General features: G+C 44.4%; 1 protein-coding gene across 2 annotated transcripts in view; it reads right to left on the bottom strand.

The window, feature by feature from the left end:
- The window catches only part of LOC127007794 (kelch-like ECH-associated protein 1), a 41,681-nt gene extending 27,854 nt beyond the window's left edge, over nucleotides 1–13,827 (bottom strand). Inside the window, exon 1 of one of the 2 annotated variants that reach the window (XM_050879106.1) lies at nucleotides 13,667–13,827. The gene's annotated coding sequence lies outside the window, so the exon portion shown is untranslated. Of the gene's footprint in view, nucleotides 1–11,944; nucleotides 12,262–13,666 lie in introns of those variants that run through there. The other variant, XM_050879103.1, reaches the window with a different exon arrangement.
- Between the last annotated feature and the right edge of the window lie 9,997 nt (nucleotides 13,828–23,824).

Raw genomic sequence — 23,824 nt, 5'->3', positions numbered from 1 at the left:
CATGGCAAAGGTTGTGTTGGCAGAGTGGAACAACGGGAAAGATTGTGGAATGGATAGAAGTGGAGTAATGGCGAAGGCTGGTGGTTGTAGAGGTGGCAGTGGTGGTAGTGGAGTGGAAGATGATGGTTGTGATGATGGAGTGGAGTGGAAGGTTGGATGGTTACGTGGTATGGAAGGGAAGGTAGTGGAGTGACGGCAATGGTTGTGGTGGTTACGTGGTATGGACGGGAAGGTGGTGGAGTGATGGCGAAGGCTGTGGTGGTTACGTGGTGCTGGAGGAGGGCGGTGGAATGGAGTGGAGTGGGTGATCACGCCACCGGTGAGTGCTGACGTGGGCGCCAAGTCATCTTCAATGCGCGTGAGATGAAAGGAAAGGTGGTGGCGGTGGTGGTGGTGGTGGTGACGAGGCGCTCCCCAGTAACACGATGATGATGTAGTGGGGACGTGTGACAATCTCTCTCTCTCTCTCTCTCTCTCTCTCTCTCTCTCTCTCTCTCTACCTGCCTGCCTACCTAACCTAACGAATTATCTACCAAACCAACCCAGTAATCTGTCTATCTATCTATTTATTTTAACTACTAATCTAGACCTACTTCCTCTCTCTTTCTCTACCTACCTACCTCTCTTTCCTTGTCTCTACCTACCTACACACTTACCACTCTCTCTCTCTCTCTCCCTCACTCTCTACCTATCTAAATATCCATCTACGTAACTCCCTTCTTCTCTTCCTCTCTACCTACCTAACTATCTATCTAGCGGTCTATCCCCATTTTCTTCTTCGTAGGTATCTAAAAAAACTGACCCATTTTAACATTAACTAACTTGCTATTTATAACGTCCAGTCTATCCCGACCTTCCCAGACGACAGGCTTACAGATGAGGAATGGAAGTGTGATAAGCCTATTCATTATACCCGGGACTAGATAACCTGTTTCTACATAATAAGGTTGTGATGGGAATGTTACGAGAGAGAGAGAGAGAGAGAGAGAGAGAGAGAGAGAGAGAGAGAGAGAGAGAGAGAGAGTTACGTAGACCATCTATACTATTAGCAAACGCAATGTCATGATGAGTAATTAATACCTAATCAAATTGTACATTATAATCTCTCTCTCTCTCTCTCTCTCTCTCTCTCTCTCTCTGATGATCCTCACTGAAGATACCCTTGCTTTCTTTAATTAAACGCATATTATACTTCTTAGCCTAAAGTCTAAACCAAAATAAGACCAGTGTTGTTTCAGTTTCTTCCTTATCACCATTACATAACACTCTCTCTCTCTCTCTCTCTCTCTCTCTCTCTCTCTCTCTCTCTCTCTCACACACACACACACACACACACATAAGTACACTCTCTCACACACCAACTCCTCACTCCACCACCGTGACCCCAGACCCTGTTCCTCACCTCGTCGTGTCTCTGCTGGAAGTGTTTCTCCTCTCTAACCGCCTACCAGCCCGCCAAACACCTCACAGCCCTTCCTTCCTCCTCCCCCCTCCTCCTCCTTCTCCCACCTTTCTCCGGGCAAGCCATGGTGACGAATGCATCTCCTCCTAGGATCAAAGTTCACACCAGGCACAGCTGTTGTCACTAGCCTAAAGAGCCCTCCTCCTCCTCCTCCTCCTCCTCCATCTCTTTCTCCCCTTTCTGATCCTCTTTCTCCTTCATGATCTTCTCTTGTTCATTCTACATCAATTTAAACTCTTTGGAAATGGGAGTATATAGTATCAAGACCTCCTTCACCTACCCCTCCTTCCTCATATATTATTTCCTCCTGTCCTTTAAGATGAGAGTATCGAAACGCCTCTGGCCATATATACAGTTTTGAAAGTTGTTATTGTTGTGTGAGGGGGAAGAAGAGACGGTCGGAGGGCATGACTGGTGGTGGGGGTGTTTTTACTGGCGTGGTGTGTTGATATGGGGGAAGGACTAGGGTTAAGTGTAAGGGGAAGGCCTAGGGTTGAGTGTAGGGGGAAGGACTAGGGTTGAGTGTAGGGGGAAGGACTAGGGTTGGGTGTAGGGGGAAGGACTAGGGTTGAGTGTAGGGGGAAGGACTAGGGTTGAGTGTAGGGGGAAGGACTAGGGTTGAGTGTAGGGGGAAGGACTAGAGTTGAGTGTAGGGGAAGGACTAGGGTTGAGTGTAGGGGAAGGACTAGGGGTTGGGTGTGGGGGGAAGGACTAGGGTTGGGTGTGGGGGGAAGGACTAGGGTTGGGTGTGGGGGAAGGACTAGGGTTGGGTGTAAGGGGAAGGACTAGAGTTGGGTGTAGGGGGAAGGACTAGGGTTGGGTGTAAGGGGAAGGACTAGGGTTGGGTGTAAGGGGAAGGACTAGGGTTGGGTGTAGGGGGAAGGACTAGGGTTGGGTGTAGGGGGAAGGACTAGGGTTGGGTGTAGGGGGAAGGACTAGGGGTGAGTGTAGGGGAAGGACTAGGCTGGGTGTCGGGGGACGGACTAGGGTTGGGTGTAGGGGGAAGGACTAGGGTTGGGTGTAGGGGGAAGGACTAGGGTTGGGTGGACGGGGAAGGACTAGGGTTGGGTGTAGGGGGAAGGACTAGGGTTGGGTGTAGGGGGAAGGACTAGGGTTGGGTGTAGGGGGAAGGACTAGGGTTGGGTGTAGGGGGAAGGACTAGGGTTGGGTGTAGGGGGAAGGACTAGGGTTGAGTGTAGGGGGAAGGACTAGGGTTGGGTGTAAGGGGAAGGACTAGGGCTGGGTGTAGGGGGAAGGACTAGGGTTGAGTGTAGGGGGAAGGACTAGGGTTGAGTGTAGGGGGAAGGACTAGGGCTGGGTGTAGGGGGAAGGACTAGGGTTGAGTGTAGGGGGAAGGACTAGGGTTAGGTGTAGGGGGAAGGACTAGGGTTAGGTGTAGGGGGAAGGACTAGGGTTGAGTGTAGGGGGAAGGTTGGTAGAGGGCATACAAAGGACGAGGGATGGTGGTGGGTGTAGCGTGGGGTAGTGGGGGGGGGTAGTGCTGTGTCTATGGTGTGGGGGAATGAGGAAAGACTAGGTGTTGGGTGCGAGGATTTTTTTTTTTTTCCAGCAATGTAAGAAGCTGAAGGGTAACAAAAACAGAATCACTTTGTTATGCAGTAATGAAATACCGAGTCACGTCACCTCTTGTGCTGCTTGTGATTCATGCAACACGACGCACCGACCCACTGACAATGACCAACATCAAGAACATTAGGGTAGGTCATGGTGGTTGGTAAGTATGACGCACCTTTACTCACCCTCATCTTTGGTTATCTCAAAATACACTCATTCACCTATTCATCTGAACATTAATTGACCTATATTATATAATCTAACCTAACCTAACCTAACCTAATCTAACCCAACCTACCCTAACCTATCACCTAACTTAATCTAACCTACTCTAACCTATAACCAAACATAAATTAACCTACCCCAACCTAAAACTAACCTAATCTAACCCAAGCTACCCTAGCCTATAACCTAACCTAAAACTAACCTAATCTAACTCAACCTACCCTAACCTATAACCTAACTTAATAACATAACCTAGCCTAGCCTTACACGTTCTAAATTAGCTCTTTCGTATACATTCATTATTCAAGTAAAGCGTAGAAAGTGTCATTGTTCGGTATTGTTGGACGCTTTCGGTTCTTACGTCAACTAATTCCTAAGGCTAAAAAGGAGATCAGTTGGGTTCTTAAGAGTGATATTTCAGGTTCATCGTATATAAGGGTCAAGCTACCTCCAGGGTCATAAATTTACTATCCCTGGAAGTGCCCAAAACTCACACGAAAGCCTTGTCAAGTAGGTGTGCTTGGGCGACGAAATGTTTTAAAATACGACCCATTATTGGTACCCCCCCCAAAAAAAATAAAAAAAGACTTCCTGTCAAGCCCTCTCCCCTTCCCCGGTCCAATTCTTGTACCCATCCGCCACCGTCACCATCACGCATCACATTATAAGGGCAGCGTCATCGTCCCTTCCTCTGGCCCTGACCATCCGGGCCTTCCGTTTCACGCAGGAATTTTCCTTGTCTTCAGGACAAGAGAGGAAGTGTTGCCGAAACGTTTGGTCACTGGATCAACATGCACCATCACCAAGATCAATAGGAAGATGATGATGATGATGATGCCGAAAAAGAAGATGAAAAGAAGTAGTAATACAAGAAAAAAGGTAAAGAAGAGAATTAGAAGAACAAAAGTAAAAAATTGAAACAGGAGAAGAGGAAGAAAAGAAGATGCTGAAAAAAAATAAGTAGAAAAATAAAAATAAAGGTAAAGAAGAGAAAGAAGAAAAAGTAGAAAAAGGAGAAGGGGAAGAAACTGAAAAAGAAGAAGAACGAAAAACTAGACCAGGGGTTCCCAACCTGGAGTACATGTACATGTACCCCCAGTGGTACATTTGCACTTTTCTGGGGATACATTGGGTCCGAGAGAATAACCACTATACTGTACAATACATGGTGTTGTAATCTGCATTCAAATTGCACAATGTCGTGTTTTTTGTTTTGTTTTTTAATTTCCTCATTTTAGTAAGCAAAGCTGTTATTTAAATTATATAATCAGTCTACACTTAGATTTCATTATAAAATATCAAAATATTACAACTTCATCGTTTTTTATCCTAAATGTTTAGGGGTACACGGGAACCTATAAAAATGCCCAAGGGGTACAGGGGAACAAAAAGGTTGGGAACCCCTGAACTAGACGATGATAATCATGATAATAAATGAAATTGTGAAGAGGAGGAGGAGAAGAACGGAAACTAAAGATTTCATTCACTATGAATAAAAAATAAAAACGTAACTATCACAAGTCAGCGGCTACACCAAACAACACACAGACAAAACCATGAAACATATACCCTTAAAAAGTTAAAACAAGCAATAAACAATGATTTAGCCAACGAGGGCGAACAGAATAACCACAGGGCTGAGGGGGAATGACGATATAGGGTGACGGGGTGACGGGCGCTAAAATGACGAGTGTGGGAGGGAAAAGGGGAGAGAGGCGGGTGAAGGGAGGAGAGAAAGGCGGGAAAAGGGCGGAAGAAAAGGGTGAACGGGTGAAGGAGGTGGGTGAAGAGATGAGAGGAAGAAAAAGAGGTTGGTGAAGGGAGGAGAGGGAGAGACGAGAGGTGGGAGAAGGGTGAGAGAGGGAGAGAAAGAGGAGAGGTAGAGAGAAATGTGAGGAAGTAGATGGAGAGAAAGAGGCGGGAGAAGAGAGGAGAGGGAGAGAAAGAGGAGGAGAGGTAGAGAAAGATATGTGAGGAAGTAGATGGAGAGAAAGAGCCGGGAGAAGGGAGGAGAGGGAGAGAAGTGTGAAGGGTTGAGAGCATAGAGGTTGAGAGGGAGAAAGTGGCGGGAAAAGGAGAGGCCGAGGAAGAGGCGGGAGTGAGTCAGCTGAACTGACACCATACAATGCACTCCTGCTAACCCACTTACTCTTCTGTCGTGTGGGCTACAGACTGGGGGAGGGGGGCCTGAGTGGTCTGGGCTGGTCTGATGATGATGGTGTTGGCGTATGGCCGAGACAAAAGGTTATGAAGATCACTCTGATAGACGAAGTTTTCCTAGTGTTTTCCAAGTGTGAAACGGAAGTGGTGGATCATGAGAGGAATGGAGAACTATTGTAAGGTATCAGAATCATTGAGACTCAAAGAGAAAGAAGAGTGTTGACATTGCACCTGACCCCCCCCCTCTCTCTCTCTCTCTCTCTCTCTCTCTCTCTCTCTCTCTCTCTCTCTCACACACACACACAGGTGATTCTTACAAGCACAGAGCTATGTACGGGAGACTAATAACCGTGTACGCCCAGCAACAAACTCGAGACAGTAGAAGGGCAGTACCCATACCCTGAAAATCTACTGGCAGTTAAGCGGAAATGGGAAGTATAGAACATCATTACATTAGATAATACAGAATGCCTACTTTACCATAACGCAAATAATTAAACCCAACTATTTCAGAAGACATCAAGACAACTGGACAACAAAACTGCTATCTGGAAGGGAAGTAGATGACGAAAACGTAAATTTGGAGGAAGGAAAAAGACGCACAGGAGTGATGAAAAAATGGACATTACAGGGAAGGCCGTTGCAAACGCTAACATCTTTCAAGAACCAGAACCAGTAAAACCAGACTACACCGAGACACGTGCAGGGTCCGGCCAAGACTATCCGGCAACACACACACACACACACATACAGGCAGAAGCACCACCGAGGAAAGGGTGCGTTGTGGGTGTAAATGAGAAAAGCAAACAACGAATGTGGCGTCGAGCAGAAAATATTCACGTCTACTTGTTGCTACGCATGGACAAATACCTGTAAGAGAGAGAGAGAGAGAGAGAGAGAGAGAGAGAGAGAGAGAGAGAGAGAGAGAGAGAGAGAACGGAAAAATCAAAGGGAAGAAAATGGAAAGAAGGGAAGAGAACGGAATAAATGTGAAGGGAAGAAGGAAAGAACCAAAATTGAAGAAGGAAAAGAAGATGAACGAGAGAGAGAGAGAGAGAGAGAGAGAGAGAGAGAGAGAGAGAGACAAGGCTGTCACTCGCAGTTACATACAGACAATCGACCACTTCCTCTCGGCAGGCCTCGTCGGCATGGCTTGCGGCTTGTGAAGGAGGAGGGGGAGTCGAGGGTGGGGGGGCAGGGGGAGGTGGGGGTTCATTATCACCTACCAAGCGAGGACAGCGGAAAATACGTGACGAACAAGACATTCATCTATTCACACACGCCGACTGAGTGCTAGAAAAAATGTATATATAAAAAAAAAAACGAAAAGCATATTTATTTTCATGGCTCTGGGGGGCGAGGGGAGCGGATTGTTGAGTTCATTATATTATTACCTACGTACCAAACAAGGACGCGGCGCAAACATGTGACGAACAAGATCTCATTCATTCACACACGTCGACTGACAGCGCTAAAGAAAAACGAAGAGAAAAAGAATACAACAAACTTACTTATTTTTGTTTTGTTTATCTGTTTATATTTGTTTTATCTACGTATATTTAGTTTACCAAGTTATTTATTTTACCGTATATAATTTAAGTCACCCTTTATTTTAGTTTTATTTATCTGTTTATATTTGTGTTATCTATGTATATTTAGTTTACCAAGTTATTTATTTTACCGTAGTATATAATTTAAGTCATTTACAACCATGCATTCAACCGCTAACATCAGCTTGGCGGTAAAAATGTCGATTCTAACATTACTTCAGATATTCCGAATCACAAACTAATGAAGGACCAAGGAAAGAAGCAAATGAATGTATTAATAAGCCTCTAAATAGCTTTGTAAGCATATGAACAAAGAACTAAGGAACTATGCTAACTTATCCCCATAGCCATTTAGAGGCATATTAGTATACATTCACCTGGTGCTTACAAACTAACTTCATAACAATGGTGAATCTGACATTTATAATACAATACGATGAGTAGGCTAACCTGCTAAAAGAACAAAAGATATGTAACTTCATTTTATTTATTTTCAAAGCAAACTTGACGGGTATAATAAAAGCAAGTCACCCACTGGCATAACCCTTCGTGCATTAGATCAGTGACTGGAATCAGAGAAGACCCACTACCCTCTTCTGTCCTGGTTCAAAGTGAGGGGGGGGGGGGTGGAGGGAGTGATGGAAGAGAGATGGGAGCCTGGGAGGGGGTTGTAGAGAAGACAAAGAGGGAGAATGGTTGGGAGAGACAGCATCAACACAAGCCTTCAAGTGGAGCAAAGTCAGTTAGTCACGTCCTGTGTTCGCTATGAAAATGCTGTCACACTGAGGGAGAAAGGGGAAGAGGAAGCGTAGAGGAGAGGATGATAATGGTAGGGAAAGCAAGGGAAAACATCAACACAAGCCTTCAAGTCGAGTAATGTCAGTCAGTCACGTGTTCGGCAGGAAAATATTGCAAGAAGTGTGAGGAAGAGGAAAGGGATGGGAAAGCGTTGAGTCGGTGAAGGAGAGAATGTTTAAGGAAAGCATCAACAAAAGCCTTCAAGTGGAGCAATGTCAGTAGCTATGTCAGTCAGTCACGTGTTGTGTTCCCCATGAAAATGTTGTCACACGTGTAGGAGAGAGAAAGTGGAAAGGAAAGCGTGGAGAAGGTGAGGGACAGAATAATTGGGAAAAGGATTAACACAAACCTTCAAGTGGAGCAATGTCAGTCAGTCACGTGATATGTCTGCCATGGAAAAGCTGTCACACATGTAGGAGGGAGGAAAAGGAGGAGAAGCGAAGAGAAGGGGAGGGAAAGAATGGTAAGGGGAAAGCATGGAGGTAGAATTGGTGGAGTCGACACGGCCCGCTAACCCCAGGCGCTATGTCAGTTATGTGCTGTGGTTGCCATGCTAATGCTGCCACGCGTGTAGGAGAGAGGTGAGGGAAGCGTAGAGATGGGAATATGGTTGGGGAGAGCAAGGGGAAACCATTAACACAATCATACATGTGGAGAAATATCAGTCGTATTATCAAACGTTCGGGGATCTCATTAGGACGGGTTTTTTTTTAAGAAGGGTAGCGAGGTGGTAGTGCTGGTGGTGGTAAGAATAGCGTGTTGTGTGAGGAATGAAGGGGTTAAGTGAGGGTGTAAGTGAGGTGTTAAGAGAAAGGAAAAGGAGGTGTAAGGTCAGAGAGGATCTACGCCGGGTTGTCATGGGTCTTTTTCTCGTTCACAGCGCGGGAGCCTTGCAAAACTGCCGCGAAACCCTTTTTAAATACCGTAGATGCATACTGAGGTTTCGAAAGGTTTAATAATACGGATTTACGACACGAGTTTTCTGTCCACCTACAACTTCCTTTTTTACTTTGCCGCTGGAATTAACCAACCTCACGATGACAAGGATGGAGCTACGCCACACCACGCCACGCCATGCCACGATTTGCTGCCTAGCTATTTTTTTTTTCTTGTCAATCTTCTCCTCCCCCTCCTCCTCCCCCTCCTCCCCTCTTATCATCTTAGCACTTGGCAACACACACACCACATGCTTGAGAGAAAACGTTTTTCATGGTGATTTTTTTTTTTTTACGGGGTGGAGTGGAATGGGGGGGGGGGGTGACTTTAACGGCCAAGTATTTCCTGGTGTGTCTGTGTGTGTGTGTGTGTGTGTGTGTGTGTGTGTGTGTGTGTGTTGGTTGTTATATGTGTGTATTTTTGTGTTTGTGTGGGGGGATTGTGTTTGGGGGGGGGTTGTGTGTGTGAGGGAGGGTGTTGTGTGTGTGTGTGTGTGTGTGTGTGTGTGTGTCGCCCTCGAAGCAGGAAACAACGGCAGGAGGCAACGTCAATTTAGGCTATCAGGATACACCCCACTTCTTGCCACATAAATGACAATAACAACCACATTAATAATAATAATAATAATAATAATAATAATAATAACCGATACATTACACATCATACTTCAAAGACAAACCATAACACTAGGTCTATTCCCTTAACCACATCTTTTTAAAAACATTCATAATTAGAGGGATTCACACAAGTATGAACCCAGCATATTGTACTCTCTCTCTCTCTCTCTCTCTCAAACACAATAGCATTTCGTCTACCTCCTCTTATAGCATACCAAAAAATAAAAAATAAAGGGGTATAATTTTCTCGAGGAAGGGTGAAGGTGAGGGTCATGGCATGGGTAGAGTGAGGATGGAGACCAGTGGACGCCCCAAACCCATGCCCAACCGTCTGCCAGAAATAACGGACCCTCCCCCACTCTTTCTTCCTACTCCCCCCACCTACTCTCCCATCAAAGGAACACAATACCACCAAACGAACATTTCTTGAGTAAGGTTAAGAATCAACTAAACGGGAAACGGACTAAACCAATTTCTCCTCCCCCCTTCCTATCCCTCCCTTTTCTCCCTAACCCCCATCAAAGGAACTAACAGTACGAACAGATTTCTTGAGTAGGGTTAAGAGGTCAGGGTGGAGGTACAGGGATCAGCCGAACAAAACCATTTCTCCCACACCCTTCTTATCCTCCACCTCCACTCCTCCCTGTTCCTCTCAATCCCTTCATCAACCTGGCTCTTCGCTTTTCCTTTCACATTTGAGTAAGGTACAGGGATGAGCCGAGTGGGTATAGCGGATTAAAATCATTTCTCCCACACCCTTCTTATCCTCCACCTCCACTCCTCCCTGTTCCTCTCCTCCTCCTCTACCTGCCTCTTCGCTTTTCCCCCTTCACGTTTAATCTGACATGCTGAGTAAGGATTTGAGGTAAGGGTGGAGGTACAGGGATGAGCCGAGTGGGTCTAACCATTCTCCATCACCCTTATCCACTTCCTCCCCCCCTGATCCTCTTTCCCCCTCCTCTACCTCCCTCTTCGCTTCTCCCTTGACGTTTGACCTGACATGGTGAGTAAGGATTAGAGGTAGGGGTGGAGGAACGGATTAAAATAATGTATTACCACTTCCTCACCCTTCTTATCCTCCCCTCCTCCCTGTTCCCCTCCCATCCTCTACCTCCCTCTTCGTTAACACGTTGGATATGGCCTAACGTTACCTCCCTAATCCCCTACTTTGAACCTCCACAATAAAACTGATGAACAAGGGATCCAACACCACTTCGATGAGGGTATATACGTATCTAATGTGTCATCGTGGGGGATTAAAAAGATCCGTTGGCCGATAGAGCAGAGGAATTCAAGATAATCATGTGCTGTGTCACTCTCAACTCTTTCCTTAATCCCTAATGGTATTACCCTAATCTGAGACATTTTAGCAAGGTAGATAACATCGTGAGACAAAGGAAGGAGCAGTAGTGTAGGGGTAATGATTACGGTGTAGTATATTATAATTTTTTACACTAAATTTCATCTTTCTTTTTCTGTACATACTTATCCCGTATTCTCAAGGTGCTTTCGGCTCTTACAAGTATTCCCAAAGGTCACAAAGGAGATAAGTTGGTTCTCATGAGAGTTTTTCTAACATCCATGGTGCAGAAGCCTTGTCAAACTCCCACCACGCTCATAAAACTACCCATGGAAATACCCACAACCACCTCCACGAAAGCCTTATCAAGTGCGAGTGTGTAAGCCCCGTTATGCCTGAGAATGAGCCTTATTATAGTCATAGTTACACTGGAGGTTCTATCTGTCACGTATATACCCGTCTAGCAGGAAGAACGTCGTTGCATTCTCGGAAAGATAAGAGCGAGGGGCAAAGGTCTGCGGTTATGTGATTCACAGGAACATATAACAGGAAGTTTTTGTCATGTTATCAAGCCTGGGATTTGGTAACGTGGCGCCTGTGTGTGTGTGTGTGTGTGTGTGTGTGTGTGTGTGTGTGTGTGTGTGTTTATTGAAATCTGACGTCATCTTTTACAAGTTCCTCCACTCTTGTTAGTATTCTCGAACATCTACATTGCAAAAATCATATCCGTTAAAAAATTCATACGTCATCTCCTCATTTCGACATTTCATATTTAACTTGCATTCCGGCTTCCTTGTTCTTTTTCCTTTTAACATTTTCTTTCATCTTTGCGAAATCTCTCAAAGTAGTACACGTTCCATTTTCTTTATTACTTCAAACACCATGATCAACCTTGGCTCGAAAATTAGAACAAGCATCCAACTTCCCTGTGTGTGTGTGTGTGTGTGTGTGTGCGAGGGAGGACAGTCCTTCATTATAGAGTTTCGTGATGATGTAACCACAAAAGTAACCCTGGAAAAACCCTGCAGGCTGCTATCATTGACGTCAGGCCCCAAGAATGTTGTTATAACATCCCCCCCCCCCACTCCCCCCCACCCACACACACACACACCAGCCATCCCATTGTAAATAAAAATAGCATGACATTCCAATATATACACAAAAATATTTACATCTTCAATCGTTAAAAAAATGCATGTAATGGGGGAAAAATGTACACACACACACACACACACACACACACACACACACACACACACACACACACACCAAATTCCTCCTATAATAAAAAAAAAACAAGGAAAAAAGCTAATACACTCACCAAGAATCCATCAACACCACAGCCTAGGAAAGGGTTGCCAGCTCGGCCCTTGTCAGTAGGTAACCTCAAAAACTGCTCACAAGCTTGACTGTTTCCCTATAAACCTCTTGTCTTGGCCTGATTTAAGGTTCCTACAGCTCCATCACGTGCCAGCCGCCTTGCATGTTGTCTAGGCACGCACGTGGGCCATGATTATCCCCCACGTAACGAAAGACAAGTAAAAATAAGCACAAATATCAGGTAGCCAGAGATCCGGGAGGGCGGAGCGGCCCGTACCTCTCACTCACAGGGGATGGAGTCAGACTGAATTTTTGTGAGACCGACCGTGCTGCCAGCTGACTTGCGCTGTCTTGCTGACTCATTGAGACTCGGTGACTGATTGGTTTGACTTTGTGACTGGCTATGAGGTTCAGAGTCTGACTGAGGGTTTGAGGGAGGAAGTAAGGGAGGGCGGGGAAGGGAGATGACTCGGTAAAAGTTAAGGGCCGACACCATGTAGCGGCCTGTCATCTCACTTGGAAATGAAAGAACACGTAGAGGTGATATTTGGAGGTGGTCATCCGTGCTTCACAACAGTAGTAACAGAAGCAGAAGCAGTAACAGTCAGCGGTGGCAGTAACAGACGGAAAGTTTACTGTTACCGCACACTGACGGTTGAAGAAGCAGGTTGGTATTATAAAACACTTTCGCTTCTCACATCAACTATTTATAAAGGTCAAAGAGGGGGTCAGTCGGGTTCTAATGAGTGTTTCCTTAGGTTCACGGTACAGAAGAAGGGTCAAACTAACACCAGGGTCATAAAACTACTACTGGAAATGCCCACAACTCCTACGAAAGCCTTGTCAAATATGTGTTCTTGGGCGGCGAAATGTCTTATAATAAATTTTTAATGTTATGTAACCGTGCTGGCAATGACATGCAGTAGTAGAACCAATAACATCAAGCAGTAGCAGTGATGGAAGAAAACGTAAAGTTGGGGACATGTGCTAAAGCTGCGCGTGACCTCGGTGCTCATCTCAATACCGCATGAGCCCTGAGACTGTGGCGGTAAATAACCCATTATCCCGAGACACAGGGTCAGTGTGACAGTTTACCTTCCCAGGTTTCCCCAGGTATACCCTTTTATCAACCTGCCCGAATGGAAGGATGAACATCTGTTTTAGCTGGGCAGGATTCGAACCAGGCCCGCGGATTCGATGGTGGGCCTCCTAAACACTTCGCTACAACTCATACTGAAGGCTGAACAAACAGGTAATCGTAGTAGTAACCGTTACAGTAGCAACATTGACCTCTCTTTCGGCCACCTCTTTTGATTCTTTTTTTAGGAGCAGCGAGTGGCGGGCTTTTTTTTTTTTATTATTGTTTCCTTTTTTTGTGTGCCCTTGAGTTGTCTCCTTTGTTGTAAAGAAAAAAATAAAAGTAAAAGAAGCAGTAACACCCAGCAGCAATAGTAAAAAAAATGGAAAACGTATAACCATCACACATATTGAGAACACAGCAAAGTGGAGGAAACGTTGGAAATGTAAAGTGATTTTCATGTACTGATTGAAAAATAGTAGTGGAGTCAGTAACAGTCATAACTAGCAGACATGAAAAGATACACATTATTATCACAATACTGGGCTAGTAGAGCATAATATAACACCCTGAGCAAAGTAAGATGTGGAAAAAAAAAATGGAAATATGAAATGATAAACAGTTCAACAATCACTTGAATCTTACCCGAGGTAGTAGCAGATGTAGATACCTGGCAGCAGTATCGTATTCTTAAAGCAAAATCGTCATTCGTCACAAAAATAAAACCGTTTCTCATCAGCCACGTCTCCCTGTCTGTCTATACTACACAGTCTGCCACGAGTAAGGCACAAAAAGGTTTTCCAGTGCGTGTGTGTGTGTGTGCGTGTGTGTGTGTCATCACCGCTACCAGAGGACACTAGATAACGAGACAAGTGGAGCCCCGTCATTCTAGCTACAGAGGGGCCACTTACCCTACCCCCTGCACTACTACGAACCTCTCTGCAGCGGCATCCTAGCGACAGAGGGGGCCACTAGCTTTTATCGAACAAACGCACTGTCATCGTAGCTACAAAGGCACTCACGCCATACCCACAATCCGCAGCGCACCGTCACCCTAATAGTGCCACATTGAGGTCCTTAGACGTGCCCAAAAGTCCCTATATGACCTTGTCCTTATCTTTAACTCGAAATTATTTATCCATCTTCAGGCAGAGACGGCTACTATCTCTGTATCGAATCCTGTCCACTGTCCTAATGGCTGCAAAGGCTATCACACCATACCCATAAGCCACAGTATACCCAAGGAAAGTAGATAGATAGATAGATAGACAGATAGATAGATGGGTGGATAGATAAATAGATAGATAGAAGGAGAGAAAGAAGGTGAAGGAAAGAAAAAGAAGGGAAGGAATACAAAGGAAAAGAAGGAAAAAGAAAGAAGGAGCAAAAGAAAGGAGAGAAAGAATAGAAATAAAAGAATGAAAGAACAAAAGATGTAAAGAAAGAGAAAGACAGACAGATGGACAGACACAGATAGAGAGATAGATAAATAGATAGATAGAAGGAGAGAAAGAAGGTGAAGGAAAGAAAAAGAAGGGAAGGAATACAAAGGAAAAAAAGGAAATAGAAAGGAGCAAAAAAAGGAGAGAAAGAATAGAAAGAAAAGAATGAAAGAACAAAAGATGTAAAGAAAGAGAAAGACAGACAGATGGACAGACACAGACAGATAAATAGATAGACAGACAGACACTGAAAAAGACTGAATGCACCGTCACTCTATAGTTCTACATTCAACCCCTCAGCACATCCCCAGGAGCTTCATATCACCTTATCTTTATCTTTACTCGGAAACTCACTAAAAAAATAGGCATCTTCATCTCGATCAGCTCCAGAGTGACCCTAAATAACACCTGCGAGTCAAGTAACCCTGCAGCATCATCCTAGCTTGAGCATTGCCACTTAACCCTCCCCCCAGAACCCACCATGCACTGTCATTCTATAATAGCCTACAGAGATCACGTTTTCACAGCCAGCCACCGCAAAATAGGATATAGTTAGTATGTATTCGTTTCCCTTTCTTGTATATAAAGCCCTTGATATGTTTCCCCATGCCGTAAAAAGATGAGTAGGCTAATGCTGGATGATCATGTTTACCCAGTATTCTTTTTTTAAGGCAAGAGAGGCAGCAAAAGGGTATAAAAACAGAAACAGCAACAAGAAAAGAACAAGAAAAAAAGGACGAGAGGTCAAAAGAGAGGTCATTCAGTAGTCGTATTCATTAGTATAGTAGTAGCTGTGGATATTTATTTTCCTTTCGTATATATATAAAGAAAGCCCTTGGTGTGTCTTCTATTGCCGTAAAAAGATGTTATAGCCTACTGAATCACAAAATTGGGCATGTATATACAGCCTATTAATTAAACAAGGAACAGTAGATTTATCATATACGTTCTCTCCGCACAAGGAAAGCCGAGTCTAAAGATAAAGAAGTATATGGAAATGTAATTTTATCCGTTAAAGGGAATACGTTATGCAAGGAAACCAAAAAAAGAAAAAAGTGCCAAGCTTTAGAAAATAATATTTACTTTTTGCATGTAACCACTTAACAGGAAACACTAACACAATCCGCAGGTTCATTCCGCAAACTAATTATACAGTCATCATGAGGTGGCCAGAAACCCGTACAGTCAACCCGGGGAATATGGCGGAAACACAAGCACCATGATAATAAAAAGTCACATCACCACGACACAGGAACACCACGAACCACTTCACCATAACACCACCACGAGTCCACGACACTCACAAGAACAACATCACAACCGCATCACCATAACAACAACACCACGACACTCACAATAGCAACACCACAACCACATCACCATACCAACACCACCACGACACTCACAAGGACAACATCACAACCGCATCACCATAACAACAACACCACGACACTCACAATAACAACACCACAACCACTTCACCATAACACCACCACGACACTCACAAGAACAACACCACAACCACATCACCATAACAACACCACCACGACACTCACAATAACAACACCACAACCACTTCACCATAACACCACCACGACACTCACAAGAACATCACAACCGCATCACCATAACAACACCACGACACTCACAATAACAACACCACAACCACATCACCATAACAACACCACCACGACACTCACAAGAACAACACCACAACCACATCACCATAACAACACCACCACGACACTCACAAGAACAACACCACAACCACATCACCATAACAACACCACCACGACACTCACAATAACAACACCACACTCACAAGAACAACACCACAACCACAATGAACAATTATTACCACATGACATCACAACACCACAAGTCGCATCACACGCCACATCACAAATTAATTCACAACACCAAGGAACAGTCACCACACAACACCACAAGTAACACCACCAACACAACACCAACACCACGACAGTCACACCACACCACCACCACATCAAGGAACAACCACCACACAGCACCACAAGTCACAATACAACACAACAACACAAATGAACAATCACTCCACATCATAACAGCTACATCACACAACATCACATCACCACGAACAGCCGCATCAATACATCACAACACCACAGTCAGTCACACCATCACACCACCATACCACAAATTACCACACTCATCATTACAACACATCACAGCACCGTGGCATCACACACACACACACACACACAAGCACAATCACACTCCTTGTCACGTCAGCTCTTCACTGCCAACACGCATGACTCGGATTTCGCGCAATCAGGCCCCGTTTGACGCCAGTTGCTTGTCGCTCCCACTCACTATCGTGACTCAAACCAAACAGAGATATCCACATGGTGTAATTATGAGAGAGAGAGAGAGAGAGAGAGAGAGAGAGAGAGAGAGAGAGAGAGAGAGAGAGAGAGAGAGAGAGAGAGAGAGAGAGAGAGTCTTTTCCCTTATCATATAGTAGGACATGAACGCGAAAGACAAGGATTAACAGGCTATTAAAAATTATATCGCTCGAAAAAGTAAAGGCTGATATGCTGAGAAAAAAAATTATATATAAGAACTTGACAATACCAAACGGCAGAAGTAATAATTAAAACATGAAACTACAAAGACAACAGCACTATATATATACCTCGAGGTTTGTTAGTCTTGATGTTACTACTTCAATAATTGCTCTCCCCTTTTTTGTTCTTTTCCTTTGCTTCTGTTGACGAAGAAGTACCAGCGGCAAAAAAGCAAAAAGCAAACACCGGGACAGAAGAAGAAGAAGAAGAAGAAGAAGAACGAGGACTATGGATGCGATTACAACTTTAAAATGCTTGAATTGGCGACTTTGTGTGCGGCAAATTGAGCGTTGAATAACCCGAGGGATCTGGGCGCGGGTGGGCGAGTGGAGAGGAAGGGGAAGAAGTGGATGATGGCTGTATAGGTTGACAAGGAAAGGGGTGGATGGGGAAGAGGATATGGAAGGGTGATTAGATAGGTGGACGAGAGAGGGGGAATTGGAAGTTAGGAAATGGATATGGAGTAAGGGTGGGGATGGGTATATGGATAAGGGAGATGAGAAGCAGGTGGATGAGTAAATGGATAAACGGATGAATGCCTGGATGAGTAAGATAAAGGGAGAGTGGTATGGAAGGGTGGACAGGTGGAAAGAGAAGGGAAGAAAGGGTGAGTATTTGGGTGGGTGGATAAGGTAAGGGAGAAACAAATGGATGAGTTAATGAATGAATACCTGAATGGATAAAGGGAGAGACAGCATGAAAGGGTGGATGGGTAGGCGGGTAGGGTAGTGGATAAAGGGGTCGAGGGAAAGGGTGGATATGTGGATAGGTAGTTAAGGGTGAGGAGAAGGAGGTGGATGAGTGAATGAATGATTACCTGAATAAACTATGGAAAGACGATATAGAAAGGTGGGTAGGCAAGAAGTGGTTAAAGGGAGGGAAAGAATGGGTATGACGGTAGGTGGAGGGAAAAGCAGAACCAGGTGGATGAGCGAATCGGTGAATGTGTAAAGGCACAAGACGGTATGGATGCATGCCTGAGTGGGTAGGTAGGTAGTGGATAAAGGGAGAGTAAGGGTGGGTATGAGGGTGGGAGGTGTAGGGAAGGGAGGACAGGAGGAGAGGTCACTACGAAACAGTCCTGCTGGTAACACTGACGAAAGCTGACTCACCGTGACCGTTGTGTGTGTGTGTGTGTGTGTGTGTGTGTGTGTGTGAGAGAATTACATAGATTACATAGAAAATCAGACCACACAGACCCCATGGTCCAGGACTAGGTGGTCTGTCCTTAAACCTAAGTGATTTTGTATTAATCAGAAGGCTCCAAAACGTTGCATTTCTACTCTAGTTGATATTAAGTTGAAGGAAGTGACGGTCGAGCTTTTTTTTGAAGGAGTCAATCGTGTTACACGTACTGGACCACTGATGGTGGGAGCTTATTCCATTCTCGCACTACAACGTTGGTGAAGAAAAATTTGGTGCAGTCTGAATTTACTTGTCTACATCTGAGTTTTATGCCATTGTTCCTCGTGCGCAAAGTGTCATCGATCATAAACAATGTTGATTTGTCTACATTCGTGAAACCATTGAGTATTTCAAGACATTCGATCAGTTTTCCTCGGAGGCGACGTTTCTCAAGAGAGAACATGTTTAGGGTGGAAAGCCTTTCTTCGTAGTTTTTTTTTTTTTTTTGAGAGAGAGAGAGAGAGAGAGAGAGAGAGAGAGAGAGAGAGAGAGAGAGAGAGAGAGTAAAATTGAATTAAATTAAAAAATATTTATTCCACTATGAAAGTGGTTATTTTTTACATTACATACAGAGAGAGAGAGAGAGAGAGAGAGAGAGAGAGAGAGAGAGAGAGAGAGAGAGAGAGAGAGCGTTCCTCCTCTCATTCCATACTTTTTTCTTCCTCTACCGAGTCCACTGATAGTCCGATAGAGAGGGGGAGGAGGGGTGGATAGTAGAGGTGGAAGGGAGTGGAAGGGAGGGAAGGGGCCAACTTGAAGGCTGACACGTGATCACTAGTTACTTAGCAACAACCACTTGAGAGAGAGAGAGAGAGAGAGAGAGAGAGAGAGAGAGAGAGAGAACAAAGACGAGGGGGAGGCAGAAGTAAACACAGTCAAGTTATGCAAATAAATAAACGATTACGGAACGTTTTGTGTGCTTGAGGGGCGGGAAAGTGGATGGGCGGAGAGAGAGAGAGAGAGAGAGAGAGAGAGAGAGAGAGAGAGAGAGAGAGAATGCATTGTGAGAGAGGGAGAGTGAGGGAAAAAGGACCAAAATGAAGACAAATGGGAATTGAGGAAGGGGAGGACGGGAAAGGGACGAAGAGGAGGAAGGGTGAAAAAAAGAGGTGAGAGGTTAACAGGGGATAAAAAATGGAATGAGGGAGAAAGGGAACGTGGGATGACGGGGTAAGAACTTGGGACAGGACAGGACAGCAGGTAAAGAAAAGCAAGAAAAAAAGCGATGCGAAGGCGTGGGAAGGAGGTGCAAGAGGGAGGTGTGGGAGGAAAAGGTGAATGCCCACGAGAAGAAAGGAGGAAGGGGAGGAAGGAAGGAAGGAGCAGGAGGGTGAAGGGACGAGAGGCTGGCTGGGCGGGGCGGCGAGAAGAAAGGAATGGAGGCGGGAAGGGGAGGGATCGAGTGGGTGTTTGGCGGCGGCAAAGGCTCATCCATAACAGCTTTTGGGTGATCGCCAGCTGATAATCCTGATGGCCTCCACGTGTGCTGCTGACTGACCGACTGACTGACTAACCGATTGACTGACTGACTGACGGAGTGCCCTACTGCTGGCCAATCTGAAATAGGTTCCATCCGTTCGCTGTCGTTAATAAATTGTACGTTTAAATTGTAGATATTATACAGCTTAATTGTATTTAAGGGGATTTTTTTTCGAGTTATAATGAGAATACATATACAAAACTACCAATACTACTAATTGATAAGTCTACTACCTACTATACTACTATTATTTCTACTACTACTACTACTACTACTACTACTACTATTGTTACTACTACTACTACTACTACTACTACTACTACTACTACTACTACTACTAATAATAATAATGAAGAGGGAAAATCACCTGTAGGTCGGTAGCACAACTTTAATTAGCAACTTACCTGCTAATCCACTCACTCCTTACCTGGCGGAGGAGGAAGTTGACCGCTGACATTCTCCTCATGCAACGTGACTCTGCAAGCATGACATTTTCGAGGAGGAAGGACGAAAAAAGTTGACAGAATGGGAGTCGTGGTGATGGTAGTGATGGTGATGGTGGTGCCAGACGTGTGATGCTGCCCGTGAATACTCGTAACATCACCGTGACTGGATAATAATTTCTGTCATGTCACCCTCCACCACCACCACCACTATCAACCATGGACCACACCACACCACCACAACCACCACCATTATCAACCACCAACCACCACCATCCCCCCCCACCACCACCACCATGATCAACCACCACACCAACCACCACCACCATCACCATTGTCAACCACCAACCATCACCACCACTGCAGCCATTTAATATGTTACAAGCCCTTCCCAGCATCCCTTTCTGACCAAACTATCACACTATCCAATTCTCCAAAACGTAGATACGAAACCGCATTTAAATCATGACTTTCAGCTGTCAATATACGCTCAAAATCAGTAATATACAACCCAAAGCAAGTCAAGTAAGAGTGACACAGCATCTTAGCATCTTAGTTCCACAGATGAGATGAAGAATGACGAAGGAAAAAAGGGATCATATTTCCACGTAACCATTACTATACTTGAAATTAATAACCGTGTCCCCCCCCCCCCCCCTCGTGTGCCTTCATTTGCAACCGTGACGCAGCACTTCTAGCCCCGGAGATGCCAGACGCACGATGTTCAGCCTGTCAGCGCGTCAGCATGAGTCAGCATAACGGGGATTAGCCAGGAAACTCTACGGTAGCCACATGCCAGAAGTCAGATGCTCCTTACCCCCCCACCCCCCACCCCCCTCTTCCCCTCACACTGGGTTCAAACATGTGTGTGGGGGGGATGAGGGGGTGAAGCGGGGATGAGGGGGAGGATGGTGGGGAGGGTGAGGGGGTGATGGTGGGGATGGGGATGAGGATGTGATGGTGAAGGTAGTGAGGGTGAGGTGGGGAGGGGGATGGTGTGAGGAGAGGTGGTGGGTGAAGGGGGATATGGTGGTGGTGGGGGAGGGGGGGAGTAGTGAGGGGGAATGGGGGTGGTGTGTGTGGGGGGGTGCCTAATGTAATGCCATGTAATGATGACACTAGTTTTTTTCTTTTTTTATATATTTACATTTTATCTTTTGAGGGCGTTTACGTAATTCTTCGTCTTAAGTAATTCCCTTAATCTTATATATAACGATGATGTGCTTCTTTTTTTCCTTCTTGTTTCATGTTTAATCTTCTAAGGACATTCACGTAATTCTTTGTTATTATTATTTTTTTCTAGAACATGATGAATTACGGTCATTGTTCATATATTAGTCCAAGGAAGATGCATTTTCTTGAACTCCTACATATTTTTTTCCTATTATTCCTTGATGCTTTCCTTATTACGATTGATCAACACTTTATCCTTTCCTTCATCCATTTTTCGTATTTATAATTACTGTTATTTATTTCATTTTTTTTTTTTTTTTTTTACAGCAAAGGAGACAGCTCAAGGGCACAAAAAAGTAAACATTAATAAAAAAAAAGCCCGCTACTCGCTGCTCCTAAAAAGAATCCAAAGAGGTGGCCGAAAGATAAGTCAGTTTCGGGAGGAGAGGTGTCCTGATACCCTCCTCTTGAAAGAGTTCAAGTCGTAGGCAGGAGGAAATACAGATGAAGGAAGATTGTTCCAGAGTTTACCAGCGTGAGGGATGAAAGAGTGAAGATGCTGGTTAACTGTTTGGACAGTATAGGGATGAGCATGAGTAGAAAGTCGAGTGGGGGGGAGGCATGCAGTTAGCAAGTTCAGAAGAGCAGTCAGCGTGGAAATATCGATAGAAGATAGAAAGAGAGGCAACATTGCGGCGGAATTTAAGAGGTAGAAGACTATCAGTATGAGGAGGAGAGCTGATGAGACGAAGAGCCTTTGCCTCCACTCTGTCCAGAAGAGCTGTGTGCATGAGATGCATACTCCATACGAGGGCGGACAAGGCCCTGTATGGACAGCAACTGTGCAGGGAGAAGAACTGGCGGAGACGGTACAGAACGCCCAGCCTCGAGGAAGCTGATTTAGTAAGAGATGAGATATGAAGTTTCCAGTTGAGATTTTGAGTTAAGGATAGACCGAGGATGTTTAGTTCTCTTTTCTCTTCTTTCTCTTCTTCTCTAACACCTACTTTCTATCTAATGTTTTCTTCTTTCTTCCTTTTCATCATCACCATCGTCATTTTTCTCCAATTTTCCCGGACTTTTCATTTTTCTTCTTTTCTTAATCTCCACCTATTACTTTCTATGCAACTGTTTTTTCTTTCTTCCTTTTCATCATCACCATCGTCATCTTTCTTCAATTTTCCCGGACCTTTCATTTTTCTTCTCCGTTTATTTCTTTCCTTCATTTCCACCTTCTACTCTCTAACTTTTTTTCCTTTTCGTCATCACCACCGTCATTCTTTTCTTCTTTTTTTAAGGCCTCTTCACTTCTACTTCTCTTTTTATTCAACTTTCTCTTCTTTTTCTCTAACTTTTTACTTTCTATGCAACTTATTCTTATCTCTTCCTCTTCGTCCTCACCATCGTCATTTTTCTTCATTTTCTTCAAGCCTTTTCACTTTTTCTTCTCCTTTTTCTTCCTTTCCTCACCTCCAACTTTTACTATATATCCAACTTAATTCCTCTTTCTTCCTACCTATTCGTCCTCAACCATCATTTTTCTTCATCTCTTTTTATGTTTCTTCTGTGCCTGTCAGCGAATCTCAGCCGTGTCAAGTGTAGTATATCATGCCTGCTGACTTCCTTCTTTATGCCTGAATGAAAATAAACTGAGGGTGACTTGACAGGACACGGCTGTTCAGTGGTCGCCTCCCCTTCCCATGGTATATTTTCCTCCTCCTCTTGGGTCCGTTGTGTCGTGGATGGTGAACCTCAGTACAAAGTCATCCACATGAAGTATAGTTTAAGTTTCATGTTTAATATCTTTCTCTTAGCATTTCCTTTGACCACGTTAGCATTTCTTTGAACCATGAAAAAAAAAGGATCTAATTTTTTGGGAAGATGGGGGGGGGGGGGGGGGCATAATGCCCAGGCCATGGTAAAAGAATGAATGTAGAATGACCTTTTAATTGTCTGGAAGAGGGAAGGGAGGGCTATAAAGGCAGGTCACGGTAAGAAAATGAAAATAAACTGACCTATTAGATTTTCTTGAGGAGGAGGGAAGGGGAATAAAGGTCATGGTAATAAAATAAAAATAAACTGACCTTTTAATTTTTTTTGAGAAGGGGGGAAGAGGAATAAAGGGCAGACTATGGCAAAAAAAGAAAATAAACTGACCTTTTAAATTTTTTTTGAGAAGGGGGGAAGAGGAATAAAGGGCAGACTATAGCAAAAAACTGAAAATAAACTGACCTTTTAATTTTTTTTGAGAAGGGGGGAAGGGGAATAAAGGGCAGACTATGGCAAACAAATGAAAATCAACTGACCTTCAATTTTTTGGGTGAAGGGGGAAGGGGAATACAGGGCAGACCAGGGTAAAAAAATAAAATAATAAACTGACCTTAGATTTTTTGGGGAAGGGGGGAAGGGGAATAAAGGGCAGAGCAGGGTAAAAAAATAAAATAATAAACTGACCCTAATTTTTTTCAGGAGGG

This window comes from Eriocheir sinensis, chromosome 36, assembly GCF_024679095.1.
Source record: "Eriocheir sinensis breed Jianghai 21 chromosome 36, ASM2467909v1, whole genome shotgun sequence".
NCBI lineage: Eukaryota > Metazoa > Arthropoda > Malacostraca > Decapoda > Varunidae > Eriocheir > Eriocheir sinensis.
The sequence above is the reverse complement of the archived record's forward strand: the minus strand, read 5'-3'. Positions and strand labels throughout refer to the sequence as shown.